Source organism: Balearica regulorum, chromosome 4 (genome assembly GCF_011004875.1).
Source record: "Balearica regulorum gibbericeps isolate bBalReg1 chromosome 4, bBalReg1.pri, whole genome shotgun sequence".
Lineage (NCBI taxonomy): Eukaryota > Metazoa > Chordata > Aves > Gruiformes > Gruidae > Balearica > Balearica regulorum.
The window spans coordinates 1,245,562-1,264,593 of record NC_046187.1 but is presented as its reverse complement, the minus strand read 5'-3'; the positions used below and the strand labels follow the sequence as shown (position 1 = coordinate 1,264,593).

Sequence of the window (19,032 nt, the reverse complement as noted above, 5' to 3'; positions counted from 1 at the left end):
AAAGACGTAAGGAAGAAGCAAAACACAAGGTCACACAACGTTACAACAAGAACCAGCACTCGAACACGCAGCAAACGGGCTGGCAATTTATTAATTGTAGTATTAGGTCAGTACTGAGTATTTTGGAATTTTATCTATCACGAGGCAGTTAGACTCATTCTCTCCAGATGCACATAATCCACTGCACTTGCACCAAACCATCAACTTAATCCATGATGATTTCCCAAGATTCTACCTAAAAGCAGTTAGCTGTCACTACATAAACTAAGGTAACAGGAGAGCCTTAACGGTCCATTTGTTTGAAGAAGTACAACAAATAGCTCTTACTAATATGACCTTTACATTTTCAGAAATAAACAAAATTGTTCTAAGCACCAAAAAGGCAGAGTTTTAAGCAGACAGATTTTTTTTAAGCCACACAAACCACACCCATCCCCTCTGTCCCCCAACGACACGGCGGCCACAGCCTCACGACGGAGGAGGCAGCGACGGGGCCGACGGCTCTACCCGCAGCGCCCCAGCAACGTAGCCCGCCTTAATTCCCCTGCAACACTACAGATTCAGTTACACAGGACTGAAGTTACTGACACACAGGTGAAATCTATTTAGAAGTCCACAGAGTTTTGGGGTAAGACAAAGCAGACCTTTCTGATGGAATCTGGGGGCTTTTTCACTAAAAAAACCTATCTCAGCAGTGGCACAGGGTACGAGCAATGGCAGCTTCTGACTTACAAAACGAATCAGGTACATTTTCTGAAAAAAATATGTTTTTCATATTGTCATTTAAATTTGTCTTCAGCTCAGCCAGGAAAACACAGAGATAATAAGCCTTCCCAATAACGAGTCGGGTCAGCCTGGCTCCTGACGGATCCTTAATGGGACGGGTAACAAAGCCCCAACCACAGAACCTTTATGACTAGTAGTAAGGGATTTGCCAAAATTAAAGTGTCTTGACTTGAACATCCCAAGACACATTTTGTAAGAGTAGCTTTTTAATTTTTAGTTCTATTTCTTTCAATTTTTTAGACATATAGCTGATCTGCAAGCTAAGCAAGTTTTGATGGGAAGTAGTGAAGAGCATTAAGCATGGTACGACAATAAAACATACCACCGCATTTGCAGAGGTAAGAACGTTACTGGCAATTTTTAGCTGCCGAGACTGAATAACACACAATTTGTGCAGTCTTCTGGTCTGTATTTCACTGGTGGATATTTCTCTGGAAAATTCCAAGAGGTGAATGTGAAAAGGTCTACCAAATTCCCGTTCTTAGTTACAACCACGGGAACCACCAGGATTAATTTCCAAGAGCACTGTGGATTTACTGTAGCAAACTAGGCTAGACCGGCACTGCGCGCTTTGCTTACGTATTAACTTTGTTAACGTAGGAGGGTGTCTTACACAGAAAGTATATATTGAATACGCTTGGTCCTAAAGGCTGTTTGCACCCTGAACGTGACCGTTCTGAGCAGTTCAATACTCGTATGCGCACTCTAAGCTTTTCAAATCGAGGCGCTGATGAATTATAAAAGTTCCTGGGAAAGCAAGCCCTGACCCCCGCTTCGGAACGTTGAACGGATACGCTTACTTCGCTTACGGGACGCGTTTAACTGCTCGCATCGAACAGACGGCGCCGGGAGGAGACGGGCATCACGGCTAAGCAAGCAGCCACCTCTCCTGACAGGGGCACGGCAGGCGCCCACCGCCATCTCCAGGGAGGCCCGAGCGGATGTTGAACGGGATTCTCCTGGGATCTCAGAGTCCTGGCAGGAAAAAGAAAATACAGCTTGAAGCAATCAGGCAAAGGACTGTAACTCTAATTTAAAGATAACCATTGGCAAATTAAGTGTATTAGTTAAGCAAACTTTCCTACGGAAACGATACCTAGTTTGCTTAGACTTCCAGGCTTATCCGCCTGCCCCGGGCGGAGCAGACAGCTTCTCCGGACCAGCTGTTCTCACGTCTTTAGGACAGACTCTGCCGCCTCCGTCGTACAAGAACTGTGCCCCGGCCCTCGCTGACACCCACCCCCACGTACGCACGGCCTGCCCGAAGCCTCTCCAACAACACGTGGAGGCGCCAGGAAAAGAAACGATCCGGAAAGGCCCTCCTACACCACTTTCTGTGCAAGCCGGCCTTGCCCGACTTTCCGTCTTGTGTCCCATGAAGGAAACACCATGCTTCACGTGGCTGCCAGAGGAGAGAGGGCTTTCAAGACAGAGACAGAGAAGCGGGGACGGTGAGGACAGAGGGGGCAGGTAGGATTGCCCCGGAGCTCCCCAGCCTCCTCCTCCGTGTGCTTCCTCCGGAGCCTCCTCCCCCCTGCCCGGGGAAGCTCCCCGGCTCTCCGCTCCTGAGCCGTTGCACAAACGGACACGGAGACGCTCTCCAAATGCGTGTGCATATTAGTGTGTGCATCAAAAATGATATTAGCATCCACAGTATGATACTGAAGTCACACTTCAGACACACGTTTCTAAACGTGCTTTTCATCCACACCTTCCTCCTGGGCAAAAAAGTGCAACAGTGTCGCTGCAATGACAGCAGGGCTCTGTCTCACGGTCATCCGGTGCTCGTTCAGTCACGGAATATCCTGTACGTTATAGCTCTAGAAACAATGCCGGTGCCAGATAAGGTTTACGTACGATGTGCATGAGTTAAATGTTCTCATCCTTCAGCACCGTAACTTGGCATAGCTTCTTCACTAACATTCAGCGTAGCCTGGGCGCAGCCTACGCTCTAGTAGTGACACTGCAATACCGTTGCCATTATCGGCGCCTTGCCAGCAAGACAAGGCTGCCGCAACAGTCGAGCGGAAAGACCAGCACAGCGTATTGACCACTATCTGTTACCTTCGTACCTCGCTCTTACTGTTCAGACAGCAACGAGTCCTGCAACTGTTCTTTTTGTAAAATATGTATCTTTCACACCATGGAAATAACAGTTACCTCTTCGTGCCTACCATGGAGCTTTAGCAACGGACGAGAAGGAAGCACAGATTTTCTCCATGGTCCTGGCACAACTGTTGTGCCCACGTGATCCAGCTCAGGATCGGACCTACCACATCCACAGGCTACCTACGTTCAGACGCCAACAGTACCAACTTACTATCATATTCCAACACTACTTCCAAATGTGCAAGTAAGAGCAGACAAAGAGCCTGACTTACTCCTCTCTACACCAAGTACAGAAACATTCTTGCCGTGAGGTCTGGTTAAAGGCTAGTTCTTTTAGACTCTAACCAGAAAGAAAAAAGGAAAAGAAAAAAAACACATGATCTGACTATAACTGCAGGAACATACCGAATGCTAAACATTTTGAAAACATGCATCTTAACAGCTCTTTGAAAGTGGTATATTTATGCCAACAAGACAGAAAATGAGTACTACACCACGGTACTGCTACTAGTTTCAAGTTGATTATGGAGAGCCAACTGAAGTCCTGAGCTCTCCAATGAAACCAAGGCTTTGAAAGTTTAATTTCTAAAAGAGCTTTCCCCTGGTATTATGGTAAATCTATTGATAGCACGAGATAATAAAGACACTACGGGGAAAGAAACATCATCTTTAACATATCTGCTAGATCCTGTTAATTTGCCAGGACACATTAACAAGAAATCATTTAAAATAAAGCAACCTACGGCATGACGTTGCCACACAGACTGTACAGCACCATGGCTACATTCACTCAAAAAGCCTCAATGCGCATTGTCTCTAGAGACAACGTCCCTGCTATCATAGATAGTATCATATAGCACACTGAAAATATTTGCAGGGGCTGAAGTTTACGGGCAATTTAAAGCAGGCTGCAGACTCGTGATGGTTCTTGTGACGCAGATCAAGGTGGTGCAGACATGTAAAACACATTCGTGCCTCCATGAAACGACCAGTTATGGCTAACCGCGACAACTGTTTCCTGTAATCCACAACGGTTCCTTCGGGAAGAGTCCAACCTTGATTGTGCGCTTTTACCAGCTGACCAGAGCTGCCTCTCGCGCGCGTGACAGGAACCCGCTCGGCAAACCTGTCTGAGCTGGAGCCTGACTTTGGGGAAGAAAACCCAGACCCTCTCCTCTTCTGCTGACCTGTTCCCATCGCCCTCGAGACAGAGCGGCAAGACAGCGACCCACCCGTGCACAGCAAGTTGCAGGATCGCCCACCCCCTCCCTCCCTCCCCTAACGGACTGCCCTGCGAGCGCCTAGAGAAACCCAACGGAAGCGGGGTGTAACCCGCGCTCCCCTGCCAGTGGGGTTTTCTGGTTCCTTTTAATGCTGTGGAACTGCCGAGGCACGCGGCAGCCCGTCGCCAAGCGTCTCGCCGGAGGTATAGAAACATAAAGCTCCCTCCCGTCCGCGAGCCATCTGCCGTGCATGTGGGAACCCGACATACGGTGCCTCTCGAACCCAGCGCCGCTGTCCAGGCTCGTGTCATAAACATTCCCAGATGCAGAAGCTCGGTCGACGCGCTGAGAACCGCGAAGCCGACGACCCAAGACGCCCATCGAGGGCTCTTCAACCAGACACAGTGAAGCAACACACAGAGCCCAGCCCGAAACACAGACCAGCGTAGCCACGCAATTAAAAACCAGCGCACGCTGCTTGGGTCTTGGTCAGCGCAGGGCTGACTGCTCATCTCCTGGGTGCCAGCGGAAAATCCCGACAGCGGGTTTTTTAACCTTATTCATGCTACACAATATAAACGTCAGTTCGCTTATTATAAATTGGCTGATAATAAGAAATGAGATTTCTGACTGAGCGCCATGTAAACAGCAAGTCATGGATTATTTTTTTTTTAAATAAAGTATAACTTTGTTTCCTCCATCCTGTTTAACTCTTTTCTGTGTTTAGAGGGTTCTTCAGCAGGGAAAAGGCTGGAGAAAATGAGATTGCATTCAGGGAATTGGTTCATTCTCAGAGAGCATTTTACAGAATGGGGCAGAGAAGGATTGAAATGGTTATTCCCAGAGGACAGCGATGTAATATTTGTGCACACACTGATGAGTATCTCAAGAACCTAATCCTTTGGAGGAAGTAGTAATTTTTTTCTGGCTAAACTGAAGCGGTTACTCTTTTGAGGACTATGAGATCGGTCATTCAAAATGAGATTTTTTTTTCATGCTGATTTGCCTTCTTTTAAAGCAAAGATTGCAAAATAAACACTTAATCTCTGTTGGACTAAATAACCTGGTTATTTGCAGGATTTCCCATGCTCACCAGCACGCTTCCTAATCCACGTCTGTCGCTCAGCGCTAACCCTTGCACAACTCCCATGCGCTGGCTAAGAGGTAACCCAGTTTGCTCCCACGCCTTTGCCTCAGCCCCGAAGACAGTGTCTGATTACTCACTAATGCAGCAGGAATTAAACCATCATGACTTATTTCCTAAGAACTCACATTTATTTCACACAGGGTGAACTTACGGTATGGATTCCCTGTAGAAGGGGGATTTTGTTTACAACAAGCCAGTGAAGATGAAATCAGGATTCTCCCTATTCCTCTCTTTCAAGAAGAGAGAAAAAGGCATCCCCGCAGGACGCGCTTGGGGCCAGCCATCGTCCCCGGGGACCAATCTCTTACTTTGTGCAGCAACGAATCCCTAAATTCTCCTGTGCTCCAGCAAAGGGCCCCAGCTCCACTGGCAGCGCGTCCCCTCTGCTCTTCCAGCACCAGTGCTTCCCTCCTCATACGAGAGCTCAGTCGCGTGGTTAACTCCCACATTTTCTCCCCAAAGAGGAGACTCCCAAGCACGCTTTGTTTCCCGCCTGCTCTCCGAAAGAAACGGCACTTGTGGATCGTGCTGCTGCTCTGTCTGTGCTCCTATCCCCACGCTCCTTTTGAGCCCAGCGGTTAATCTTCATCAAATTTAGAGCTGAAATCAAGGTCTCAAGGTTCTGACGTATTTGGTAAAAACTCGTGGAACAGCACCTTTGTGAACTGTGTAAGCCGCAGGAATCACGATCGAACACCGCACGCTCCAAGTCCATACATGCCCCTTAGCAAGGGAGATTTGCCTGCGGCGTGACGGAGTCTCTGCGAGTTAGATTTAGCTGCAAGGAATACATGGGGCTGCGTTGCTTATCTTAGATTGTCCGGACTTTAATGGCCTGGAAATACACAAAGCAGTTCTGCAAGATCAGATTTTTCAAATGAAAATTCCAGTACTGGTTGTGTTTCAACCTGGCTGGAAATCTCTCCAGCACGGATTCTTTTATACTGTTTTAATAGTTTGAGTTTCAGCCGAAATCTGGAATTTTAAAAGCATATGCAGACTTTTTAAAATTCTGCTTTAAAATCACAAAGCGCTTGGATTTGGGTGTGATGTGAGCGGTGACAAAAACCACACAAAACTCAACTATTTACCAGCACTTTTTCCTGTCGCTGTCGCTTTGCTTCCAAGCTGTGCCTCAGGGCTGAAGCATTTCTCTTAACGCTCTAATGCCACCTCCCACCAGAAACACTTTCCACAACCTGAAAAGATACCAGACCCCAAGACCTATCAGCAGAATGCCAATCCTTTGAAGGCAGGTGTGATAAAAACTGACAGTCCTCAATGTAAAACCTCTTCAAGTATCCTTATGAGCAAATTATTCCCCCTCCCCCCATGAAATAGGATTCTGCTGGGTCAGAAGAAATTATTTGGAAATTATACACTACTGTATTAAAATACTTCCAATAATACACTTAGTGTACATCCTCTGCAGATCATAGGCCGGTCTCATGGAAAGCCCTCATTTCCTCACCTGGTGCTCGGATGCAGAGCTTCTTGTGCAGTGATTTCTAGTCAACAGCAGTAGCGCTGTATTTAAAGCAACGTGAGAAATGCGAAGAGCCGAGGGAGCTGTTTACACACGGGTTATAAGCTCCTCTCGGTGTGAGGCTCGCTCTTTCTGCACAGACGCGAAGCTCACTGTGAAACGGCCTCGGCTGCTTTCTTGCAGAAATCACGTTAGGGATTTGGGGACTTTGACGGTCACCCGTCTCGCACAGGACGTGGCTGCTAGCTAGTTTCTAATTTGGAAACCAAAGCGGACAAGCATCAAGCACAAAGGAAGATTTTCTGTCACTAACCAGAGAGGAGAAAAAGGCACCTGGGGCAGGATTAAAGCGGCTGGGGGACGCGGTGAGGAACCCCACGTTACAGGAGCGACGGGCAGCCCACCGGAGAAGCCTGGCCGGGGCGGAAAGGCACATGAGGGAGGCACGGGCAGCACGGGGGCCTCCGGATTCGAAAGCAACCGTCGTTAAAAAAAAATTTACAGTGTGCTCACATGACAAAATCTTCATGGCAAAGACTGTTATTGTCACCGAATACATTGCCTGGACTAAAATACTAATTATTAAAGAAACTAATGCCCTTTGAAAGAAGAATTTGTATTTTCCAGCAGCTTTGACTTGAAGCTGATTTTTTTAAGGGGTGCTACACTTTTATGAAAGTAGAGATATTTATACGTTGGAAAAATGTTACTGGCTGGGCCAGAAGAGGTTCTTTAGTAACAAGGAATGCTTGGCAGAAAATAGCAATGCGCCATCCCAGAGACCAGAATTTAACTGCTAGCACTCACATTTGGGACAATTACCACTGTATTCGAAATGTACCGCTGCAAGGTTGCTTTCTTTTTGAGACATACTGTCCTGCGTTTTGAGTTTAGTACCTGCAACCGTCCCCCAAAAGCGTGGCGGTTTTCAAGAGCTTTGGTTCCAAGACGTTGCAATGAGCACAGCACTGGAAGCTAAGGGCTACAACTCATTTTCTAAAACCTGAACCTTATTTAGCTGTCCTACATAAGTCTATCTGAAAATCCTGGAACCAACTACGGATGCTTAAAACTCTTGAAAACGCCGCTCCATAATGCTGGTTTGGCAAAACTGCAGGCAGATGGTATCTGCATTCAGGTCTTTCCCCAAGCCTTAAAAGAACCATGGGACGCTGGAACACGGAATCTACCTGTTTTCTGCATCTTTCCTACAGCAATGTGGAGGTGCTCACTTGAAGGCAGGACTGCTGAAAGCACAGCAAACTCCAGCGTGTGCTCTCTCACTGCCAGCTAGCAGAGACAACCCCAGCAACGCGGACACGGCAGCACGGACTTCGCTGCCGTGCCTCCAGCACCTCCATCGCGCTTCTGCTTGCGGCACGGACGTAGCCTGGGACTACCGACCTTGTCGTACATACCCCGAAATCTTCCGGAAGCTGACCCATTTTCTGCTCTCACAAATGGCCCGAAGGGCCGAGCTTGACTCCTTGGCCAAGGGACACGTGGGCAGGCGCCCGAGAACTGGCACAGGGAAGGGAGGCAGGAGAAACGGTGCTTTTCCCCTCTTCCTTTCACTCGAACCTTACAAATGCCGCCATTTAAGCAATGGAATCGGTATCTCAGCTTGGTTCCCTTAAGGTTTCCAGCCTATTCACGTTTTATCAAAACAAGCATCTGTACTATTTCAACTGGGTGTCACAACTGCAACGTTTTTGTAAGTTCTCAACGTCCAGCATGGCATTTCTGGAGTCGTCCCCATTAAAACCACAGCAATAATCTCTTCAGGAAGTAAAACTTCCTGCCCACAACTAAGCCTTAGGTCACACACCGCATTCAATTGCTTCACTTTCTAGTCATTAGTAATGTCATTTTTTCGGTTTATAACCCAACACACCGCAAAGCTGCAGATCCTAAGAAAGGAAGAAGACGACACTTGCTGACGCCGATCTGTCCTTAGACTTTTTCTTCACCGCTCGTAGACACAATCGTCACAGATAAGGAGCGTTCCAACGTCAGAGCGTATGCTAGCTCCCCTCCTCCCCCCCGCCTGCCCCGCAGGGTGCCAGCCTGGGAACGGGGCTGGGATTTAATCCAGCACGTCCAGAGAAAAGCCGAGTATTTCCCAAACGCAAAGCACAGGCTTCCAAGAGAGGCCACCGCCCCAGCATCACAGCTCTACATCTGCGAAAACGAAGGGCTGGTTAAGCACTGTCCGTCACATGGGCGGACTCCTAGGATTTTTAATCTGTAACTTGATTTTGGTTTTCTGTTCTTTTTCGTAATACTTTAAGACAGAAAGGACAAAAGGAACATTGGAATGCTTACCAAGAAATACTCTTAACTAGCTGAATTCCAGAGGAAAGATGTTTAAGGTCTATTATTCCTAATTATATACTCCCTTAGGCAAAGATAATTACTAAAAATAACAGCTCTTGCCTCAGCAAAACCGTGTCAGTGAAAAAGAAGTCTACAAAAAAGCTGAAAAAAGAGAAACTCAGAAACCATTGGCCTTGCTTTTAGAATTACAGAGTTAACTCAGTGGACGAGCCAGCAGCCATAAAGCATTTTGTGCATGGTCCAAGCAGGGACGCTGCCGGCACCAGAGCCGACTTACCGCAGTTTACCCCTGGTTTACACCTAAGGAGTACCAACAAGAGACATTGTTACCATCGGAGTAATTTTGTTTGTACTCTTCCTCTGTAAGAAAATATTTAATGTACTGGAATTGAAAACATTGAAACATGCAGGGGAAGGCGGGAGATTTTTAAAAATGCATACATTTCAGCGTATTCAATACCAAGAGGAGAATTTCAAACTCTTGCACGTTTCTGAACACGCTTTCCACCGGTACTTCCGCGGCGGTCGATGCTGCAGTGGGAGAGCGGAAGCCCCAGGCCTTTACGAGCAGCGCCAAGCTCATGTGCAGTGAACACACGCTTACTGGTTCGGTGACGCTCCCTAATGGCTTCTTACTTGGCAGATTTTCTTTCATCTCTGCCTAAGCTCTCCCTAACAAAGATAGCCTGCCTGCTTTTTGCTTAAGCCCAGTCCAGCCGACTGGGGTCAAACGCAGCTGAAGCTTTCCACAACGTTTCCCCTCCCGGGGACGGCGCCTGCCGCTTGCCGAGGCAAGATTAAAAAATGATTGGAGGTAACGCTGTACCGCGCAGGACCGTTAAACTGAACCATCTCCTAAACCGACAGCCCAGGGAAATCCCGGGCTGCCCGGCGCTTCCCGCCCCCGCTCACTTCCCTCGCCTATTCAAGACGGGGAGCTGGGGGAATGACCTCAGCGCTGAGCGTTACAGCAACGCGATCGTCACGCTGCAGCAGGAGAGCCGTGGCTCTGCGAGGTAATGCTCACGCTTCCCAGGAACGCTCAGCTTCCCGACGGCATTTCTAACTACGCTCACAAACTTGAGAGGTGACACAGCGTCGAGCCACCTGCATTATTTTTCTTTTGGAATTCCAGCCGCCCAAAAGCTACCACGCGGCCGGTCCCACGTGCTGAATAATTTGTCAGTTTTGACTAGCCCATGAACAAACTTGGGACACATGCACCCACCCAAGCTCTTCAGCGCACGCTTATGCACAAACAGAATTCCAGACCACGCTTTTTTTCCACGACTCATGAAAAAGAGGTCAAAATGAAAATAAAGTCCTTTTTCACTCAGACTCATCAAAAATCCAGCAGCAACCAAAGATGTCCTGCAACAAAGAATCCAACTATTCTCTTCGCTGCAAAAATACGAATTAGTCGTCTTTACTGACCAGGCAAAACAGTGCATTTCAACCCAACGGCTAAAATTTTACTGTACCTTTGGAAAAAATTGTTTCAGTTCCACGGTGTTACAGGCCAGCTCCTTTCATCTCTGACCCAGAAGGCACAATTCCACGACGCGGCAGCTTCCAGAAAAAACTGCAGAAGCAATAAATCAATCCATCAGGATTCCAGGAAAACACATTTTACTCAGTAAACAGCACCTTTTGCAAGCCTCCCTCTAAATTAAGAAGTTGTACTCTTTGGAGATACATAGCACGCACAAGTTACGCCTGCACGTACCAGGAGAAGCCTTGGGAGGAACCTGCCAAATTGCGCCAGGAAACATGGCTGACATAACGATCGAGCAAAACCATCTTTAAACAACCTTTGCAGCCTACTGCAGAGAACACATCCAGCGCCTTCTCGGTGCAGAATCCCTCCACCTGCTTCTCATCTGGCCGGGGCTCTGCGCCTGTGACGATATAGAAAAGAATGAGCAGGAGCTAACGCGGGCCTTGTTTTCGGGCACCTTGGCAACGGCAGCAAGAACCGAGGCCCGCAAGAGGTGTTCCTGTGTGACAATTTGAGGACCCCTATTAATCTGCACAGCAGGAGAAGATGGATGGCGTAACAGTTGCAGAATCTGTTTTAGAAATCCATTCCTGCAGGTGAGCACCAAACAGAGTATCAAAATCTAAGTAATAAATCACTATTTAAAGTTCATATTTTAGAATATCAAATAATTTTTCCAGACTGTGTTCTACTGTCATTTAAAAGTTCATTATCAGCCAAGTTTCAAAGATTTTGTGTGAGGCTACAAGGCCCTGACAGAAGTTCAGGGATCGAGGGGGAGAAGGGAAACAAGGCTCCTGCTCACATAAAGGACTGCTACTGGGATTTTGTTAAGCCTGCCCTAAACATTCCATTCGGCTGGATTTTATTACGTTTAAAATAACACTGCACCATTAGCATCTATTGTTCGGCAATACAGACTCGGGCTCGGCTGGGCATCGCGTCAGGAGCTACAAACTCGTCAAGGCTTGACACAGCCACGCAGCTTTGCTCGGTCAGGGTCGCTCCCCAGACTTCACGTCATCCGTCCCTCGTGCTTGAGCGAAGATCTGCCCCGAGCTTCCCCGCTCCCCTCCCGCAGGATTTCACAGCTCTAAGGAACGCATCTGACCGTCTGTGTTGTGCGACAGGGCCCTCGGACCAGCGGTTAGCCAGGCTACCCCCAGCGAAGCGAGCGCTCGGCTAGCGCCGCGGTGCCGTTTTCCACAGAACCCGGGCACCGCTTGCTCGGGGCAGCGCGAGGAGGCTAACGCACGTCTTACGTGGTGCGTGGCAGCTGCTGGATGGCACGGAAATATCAACTCACGCCGATGCAAACGGGTAGAGAACGCAGAAGGAAATGTAAATAAACCATCCTTGAAAAGCGACCCGAAACGCAGCAAAAAAAATTACATTTTTTTTAATGCACAAACTGGTGCCAATCCACAAGAGTTCCCCTTTCAGCAGTTGCCAGGATAAATTTCCCCTTTGGGCAGACGGTCCGAAACCTGAGCCCATCGTGAATGAGAATGTGCAGCTTTACTGGAGCGCACACTGAAAAAAAACCACCCTAGAATTCTGTCCAGGGAAATTAATCATTCTCAGCACCTCTGCAGATACAGTCTATCCCTTTAGCGCTGACCTACATACTGCTCAGACTGTGTTTCAAAACAGTCTGACATTTAAACCCAAGCTGGGAAGGATCGCCTCCCACAACCTGCTGGTGATGTTTCTCCTCACGCAGCCCGTGACGCTGCTGGTCCCGCTTTGCTGTGAGCGTGCACTGCCGGTACGGTCAGCTCGAGGCTCTCTAGCACATCCTTATCGCAGATTATCACAGAGATCAACCGAAGGTACGAAGCAGGCTCTAATAAAATGCCTTCTGTTTATTTTCTCATGCGATTGATCTGTGGCAAGTTGAATTGGCCCAATTTTTAGGGGCACCATGTCCCTACTTCAACCGGGGAAACACAACCAAAAGCCTGAAACTCAGGCTTCAGGGTAACTCCCAAACTAGAATTGCAAAAATAAAGATCTAAAAGTAAGCTGCTGGTCCTAAAAAGCTGTGTGATTATGGCATGATTTCATTGTAACAGCCCAGAGGCAGATGCATCACAAGAGCAAAACAAGCTTCACAGAGCAAGCAAGTCAAGGAGAGTTTCCATCATCTTTTTCAAAATCATTTCAGAGAGGTAAAATAACACCAATGGAGTATACGTTAAGTACGAAGAGGTCACTACACCGGACTCTATCAGTCGTGAACGCGTTACGGCAGCATGCATCCAGTCCCGGTTTCTGCTCTGCTCCAACTGCGTTACTCCAGCGAAAGCTAACGCAGCTCCAACAGCCTAACTCCCCGTGCGGTGCCCGTGCAGGTGTGCTGCAGTAGCTCTTGCACCCGCGCCTCACACCTCCCTCCCTCCTCCTGCTTACACCTTCACCTTTGTGCCCGGGAGGGAAGGGGGAGCGAGTCGGCAGCCACGTACCGCTCTCCACCCAGACCCTTCCCCTCTGCCGCTTGCCGAGCAGCCACCGCGTAAGCCAGCCTCCTCTTCCAGGTGTCTGGGGAACCGAGCCGTCCCCGTCTGCCACCCGCAGGGACGGGCTGCCGAACAAGTGCCCCGTGCCTCGGCCCCGCTCGGCCGTGTCCCCCGGCAGTCTTCATTGGCCGAACTAGAACCTACGTTACACCAAGGCTTCTGCTACCAACTTCCAAGCAGGGCCCGGAGCAGCACTCCTTACCTGAGTGTGAAATTAGGGTCCGAGGGCTTACGCCCCGCGCGGTGGCCTCGAGCGGCTGTCCACAGCAAGGGGGTCACCCCCACCTGCTCCCATCGAGCTTCTTTCAGACAAGGGGCTTCTCAGAGAAGAACTTCACCTCGCAGCACAGAGCTACGGCGGAAAAGAACAAGTTTTCCAGTTAAGCCAAAGCAAACAAGATTAACGTAACTTTTTCGGATGAATGAGAAGATGATAATGGGCATAGGCCAAGGTTAATTCAGTTAACAGAAAGGCAGCTATTCAGGTCAAAGAATGACAACTATCAGCTTTTTTTTTTTTTTTGAGTTTTTCAAACTAAGACATAAAAGTTGCTAATTTAAAAAGCAAACACTGTGCCTTGAGCATTTCTGAACACTAACAGCGAGACACAACATCACTCTCAGTGATGGGTCTTCGAAACCAACAAGTAACAGTAGTTACAGCGATGGTTATACCACAGGTACGGTGATTTATCACAATGTACACAGAGCTGGTTTTTTCTAGGGGTCTCTTCTGAACAATGAGACAGTAAAACTTTATACATGTACATTTTCCAGTATGCCCACATGCAATATGAAACAAATGTCATCCTAGCAACAAGAAAAGCACAGAGTTAGTGGGGAGAAAGGCACGGTCCTGGTAAATCACTTCTTGCTCCTTTCAAACAGTTAACTGCAAAATACATAAAACTGAAGCACATAAAAATGGCATGTAGCAAACAGTAAAACATAATGGAAGCTTAACTGTTAAATGAATAATAACTCTAGCCAATGTGGCTATGATTTCATGCTTTTCCACTGTAAAAAAAAGAGGAGTCCGTCCACATTTCATAACTCCAGAGGGAAGGAGTCCCACATTTTCAGGATGGCCCCGTCGTACCGAGCCCCCCCGGCTCGAGGCGCTCCTCCTGCACGGAAAGGCTGCGGCACGCCACAGCTGCAGAGCCTACCCGGCTGCTTCGACAGCAGCACCTGGGGAACAGGAAAAAGTCATACCGTGCCACGATCCTGATGAAGAACATCTCCTTCGGAGCGCTTGTGCAGAAGTTGGACGCAGCATTGCAGAGCATGGTACGGCGTAACGGGTGGCTCTGCTTTTGGTTTTGTTTGCACCACATTACGCAACCCCCGTTGTTCACACTCCTCAGATCCTCTCTTTTTGCAGCCTCTTCGCAGCACCAATCCGGCTACCGGGCAACCCCAAGTTAAACCTGATCAAGGAGCCGATCCGGCTGAAACATTTTCCACAAATTTCTGCAAGATGATGCGTTGAGACGGCAGGGATGGGAACAAGCACGCATGGTGATGCCAATGCCCGCTTAGAAGCCACGCTCCCCAATATTTACGTGGCCGTAGTGATGCCAAGGCTTGCCCAGAACAAACAGGCCAATGCCATTTTTGGCTCCGGAGGTGTCCGGCTGTATTAGCACGGTGCTGCAGGGAACTGGACGTCCACTGCCTTTTATGAGACAGTTTGCCACAGGAAGACCCGTCCCTGCCCTGGAAGGGAGCGATGCCCGACTCCTCACGCCCAGTCGAGCGGCACGGGAAGGTGCGTCCATGGAACTAAGGCTGGGGAGAGCCTGCGCTTCAGCACCGCTTAGCGTCCTCCCGCTCTTTCCACATGGATGCACAGTCAGGAAAGGATTTGGTCAGATTGACCTACCGAGACAGGGAACAGAGTCCAAAAATACGGAGTCTCAGTCCCATGCTCTGATCACCGAGCCTGTCCCTCTTCCTATTACACTGGTGCTTTTGGATTTGTGATGGAATAAGGCCTATTCCTCTGCCCTTGCCCTCCAGAGAGAACGGCTAACGGGCAAAATCCCCTCTACCGAGGGAGGCTCCTCTCCGCCGGCAGGAAAGCATTACCCGAAGCCCGAGCAGCAGGACCAGCAAGAGCCCCGTGAGAGCACAGCATCACCCTGACGCCGGCGTGGTGAGAAGACGGGGTCGCGCAGCCCGAGGGCACACCACAGGCCCCCTGGGCGCGCGGCGAACCTTTTGGAGGGGTGTACCTTGTACCTGGAGAGTGCAATCTGCTGCAGAAGTCACCGTTAGCCATGCAAACGGCAACCTGGCAGATAAAGCCCGAGAAGCCTATGACATCCTATGTGTAACGTCTTCTATTAAATACCTCAGGATGAAAGCATAATACAATGAAAATTCTATAAAACTTTATGATTTCAATAGTTTCAGTTACTAAGTTCAGTTTTCTGGAGACTTGGCAGGCTTTCCTGGAATAGACTGTGATATCTGAAACCTCTTTTGTTCCTTTTTTTTTTTAAAAAATATTTGCAACCGTCAACGAATAGTGGCAAAATATGACATTCAGAATTAACCCTAAAGCCCTGGAACTGTCCGATGATTGAAAACCCAGAGCTGAATGCTTCAGTCTTCAAGCCTGAGTATCTTTAATCCTGTTTTAATAACTCTGTTTCACTGCGTTAAGATATTATCTTGTATCAACCCATCGATGGCTGACAGACTCCAAGAGCACAGCGGAAAGGATTTTTACTGCGGTATTTCACAAGAGTTTTATAGGGGCTGTGAAGCGTTCTTGCCATGTGTATCAAAACATCTGGGTCGGTGTTTTCATTCTATTGGTATCTGCATTAATCTCTTTCATTAATTACAAATTATCTGCTCATTGCAGGGAGCCCAAATGCTTTTGACCCCCTAAATCCAGAGGATTTAGATTAAAAAAAAAACCAACAAAAAAACCGCAGAGTGCCCCTGCTTTTTTTTCCAGCAGTTCAGATGTCTGGACCGACTGCGCATTCTAACACTTGCGAAAGGAGATTCTGCCTCGTGTAATAGCTAAAGGAATGTTCCACTGTCATTGCTGGGGAGGATGCAGATGGCTGCAAGGCATTTAAAAAGCAACTCAAAAAACCTAGTTCTGTATGGTTTTTCAGGTAGTCACCTAAAAATCTTGTGTCTCCTGGGTACGTTTTAATCTCCAGGCACCACAGTTCTGCTCTACCTAAGCTACCTATAGCAAAAACTCCCCGGCAGCAAACGAGCCCCCAGATATCGGACGGATTAACATGAACCATTACACACTTGTTAAAATTCTCCTTGCTAAAAACTCAGCTTCTCATTTCCCTGTGCCGATCCTCGGTCAGCAACCCAGAGAAGCAGGCTAGAAGTGCTTCCTAAACACGACACTGGGATGCACGGCACCGCGTCAACAACTCGGCACAGCGTCCAGTAACTTGGCACACAGGCACCCGAGGCAGATTCTTGGGTATTTCGATTCCCGCCACGCTGCTCACGCAGCCAAACCGCAGGGAACTGAGCCCAAAGCCAGACTCACCCCACATGTTTTTCCGTTTGCCCGTCACCGAAACACGTAAACATAACGGGACAAACTCTGCCCTCGCTCAGCCGAGGGGGGGTATCGCCGGTCTGTCTCGCGCGGCTGATGAACACCTCCGAAGGAAACGGGCGTGCAAAGAGCACAGAGAAAGGGCAGAAGTAGCCTCTTCCCCCAAGACAGAGCTGAAGCGACGACTACGCCCGCATGCTGCCGCTCCAGATAGCTTTTGACAGAAGAGGCAACAAAGCCTAGTGAAAACCACCCGGCGGGCCATGTTTGCGGTCAGAAGCCTAAAGCTGGCCCTGCCGTGCTTGCCGTGCCAGGCTCTCCTTGAAACGTTGGAACTGTCTGTGGCAGCACAGGTTCACGGGCAGCACGTTGCCCACAAGACACAAAGCGAACCCCTGTTTTTCACCTACACGTTGCAGTAGTCGGGCTGAACTCGGTCCCCGTGATCCACTGGATCCATCTCGGGGTGGGCTGCGATCAGGAAGCTCCATCAACAAGCCCCCCCTTTTGACACGTGGTTCATCGTAACTGAGGCACCCACTAGAACTGGGCTTCCTTTTTCTAGTAAGGAAGCACGGAAGAATCTTGGGTTTGTGTTTTTCAGAAATAAGCTTACAGCTGGTTAAGCAAAGTCACTCCAGCTGTTTGTCACAACTATTTTTAAACAACTTTTTATTGAAACGTGCTTCTCGTTAATAGTAAAATGTAGATGGATCTGAATAAAAATATGCTAAAAACCAACCATGCTAAAAATTCCAAAATGTGTTGCTTAAACTGTGAAATATCAGAATTTTTGTCATATTCTGTTGCCTTTCAATGCCAACATCCATGTAAACAGTCTGTTAGTACAGCCGTCCTAATAGATCAACTTATTTTATCATTATTAGAAATGCAGAACAGGACCAGAAACCTTTTCAACAGACCTATGTAGTATAAGAGGAATGAAAGCAAGATGCTGTTAACGGGATTTAATAAAGCTCTGTAGAAATTATAAAGCCTTGACAAATCAAATCATGTATAAGATTGTGCCAGGTTTGAACACCGTTCTACAAAACCGTATCCTGAGGATCTCACTTCCTACTAAATTTGCTCCTGCGATGACCGTAAGCAGGACAGGTTATCAATTTGTCTGAATGCTCATTCCCTACTCCGTCATGACTGAGACCCTCCCTTCAGCACCTGCTTGGGCGAGACGCTTCCACCGGCCTGGCTTACGGATGGCGGCACCCACAGTGGTTTCAGCAAGAGAAACGAGGTCGTCTTCTCGTGTGCAGGGATGCTGTACCCCACTGCAGCAGCTACCGATACAAGTCACATACCCTTCCGATCCTTGAATTTAGTCTCAACAGCCTGTTAGACAGCGGCGGCTGGTTCTTAACTAAGCGCTGCCTTCAAAGAACAGGAGGCAACAAGTCTGCAGGTTCCATCCTGCTTGGACACGTTACCGCCAGCAGACCACTAGTAGGAGCCTCTTCCCCCCCCCCTCCCCTTCAGATGCTACTCTCTTCACAGAGACTCACTGTAAATTCAGCCACAAGGCTTGTGTGATAAAACCACAACAGTTTTAATGAGATACGAACAAGTCACGAGCCTAGCCTACCTACCCCACGCACCCATCTGCGGGTCTATCACCTGTCCCTGGCTGCGGGCACGAGTGCCCCGGAAGGCTCAAACTCCTCTCCGGGATTTCCTTCCTCACTATCATGTTCTAGGACCAAGTAATGTCTAATTTGGTCATCTTGTGCAACAAGGAGGAACCTCCAAAGGACAGCTCAAAGGACATCCAGTCTGCTATGAGCACCAGAAAATGCTTTTCGACATCCCACAAAAGACAAACAGAAGACCGAAAGCGGTAACTATGATGTGCCATGGAAGAAAGCTTCACAGATGGTTACTATCTGCTTCACAGCTCACCAAAAATGGCGATCACAACAAACCAGAAAAGAATATCAACGTCTCCAGCCCTGTCGAGTTCTGCAAATCTTTTGGCCGTGCCTTTGTTTATTCAACACCATACGGTTCACCATACAGGACATGTTTCCGAGAGCACCTTCGTGAAGAATTCCAGGGCTACGAGGAGGCGTCGGGTGTGAGAACAATGGCAGCACACCCAGGAGAGGGGAGACAACGCCTCTGTCCGCACCGGAGCTGCCAGTCGAGCTCCGGGCTCTCCAGGACCAATAGGGAGAACGTTAGAGAAAAGCAGGATTGCTACAGCTCACACGTCTGCAACGCTTTCGATAAAAAGGGCCTTCTAGTGAGTCGCTGGGGACGTGGTTTTAGCAAAGACAAGCAGCATGCCTGCAGATGCTGGAAGCTAACGTGTGTCTCTGTAACATGGTTCTCTGCACTCCGAAGCGAGCCGCCTTCCGGTTAC

The 19,032-nt window shown here is 48.5% G+C and overlaps 1 long non-coding RNA gene across 1 annotated transcript; it reads right to left on the bottom strand.

The window, feature by feature from the left end:
• Window positions 1–10,568: 10,568 nt before the first annotated feature.
• Window positions 10,569–13,409, bottom strand: LOC142601611 (uncharacterized). Its single transcript, XR_012835116.1, has 3 exons — window positions 13,308–13,409; window positions 10,815–10,986; window positions 10,569–10,670 (listed from the first exon to the last, which is right to left on the bottom strand). It is a non-coding gene; the product is annotated as an uncharacterized LOC142601611 (long non-coding RNA).
• Between the last annotated feature and the right edge of the window lie 5,623 nt (window positions 13,410–19,032).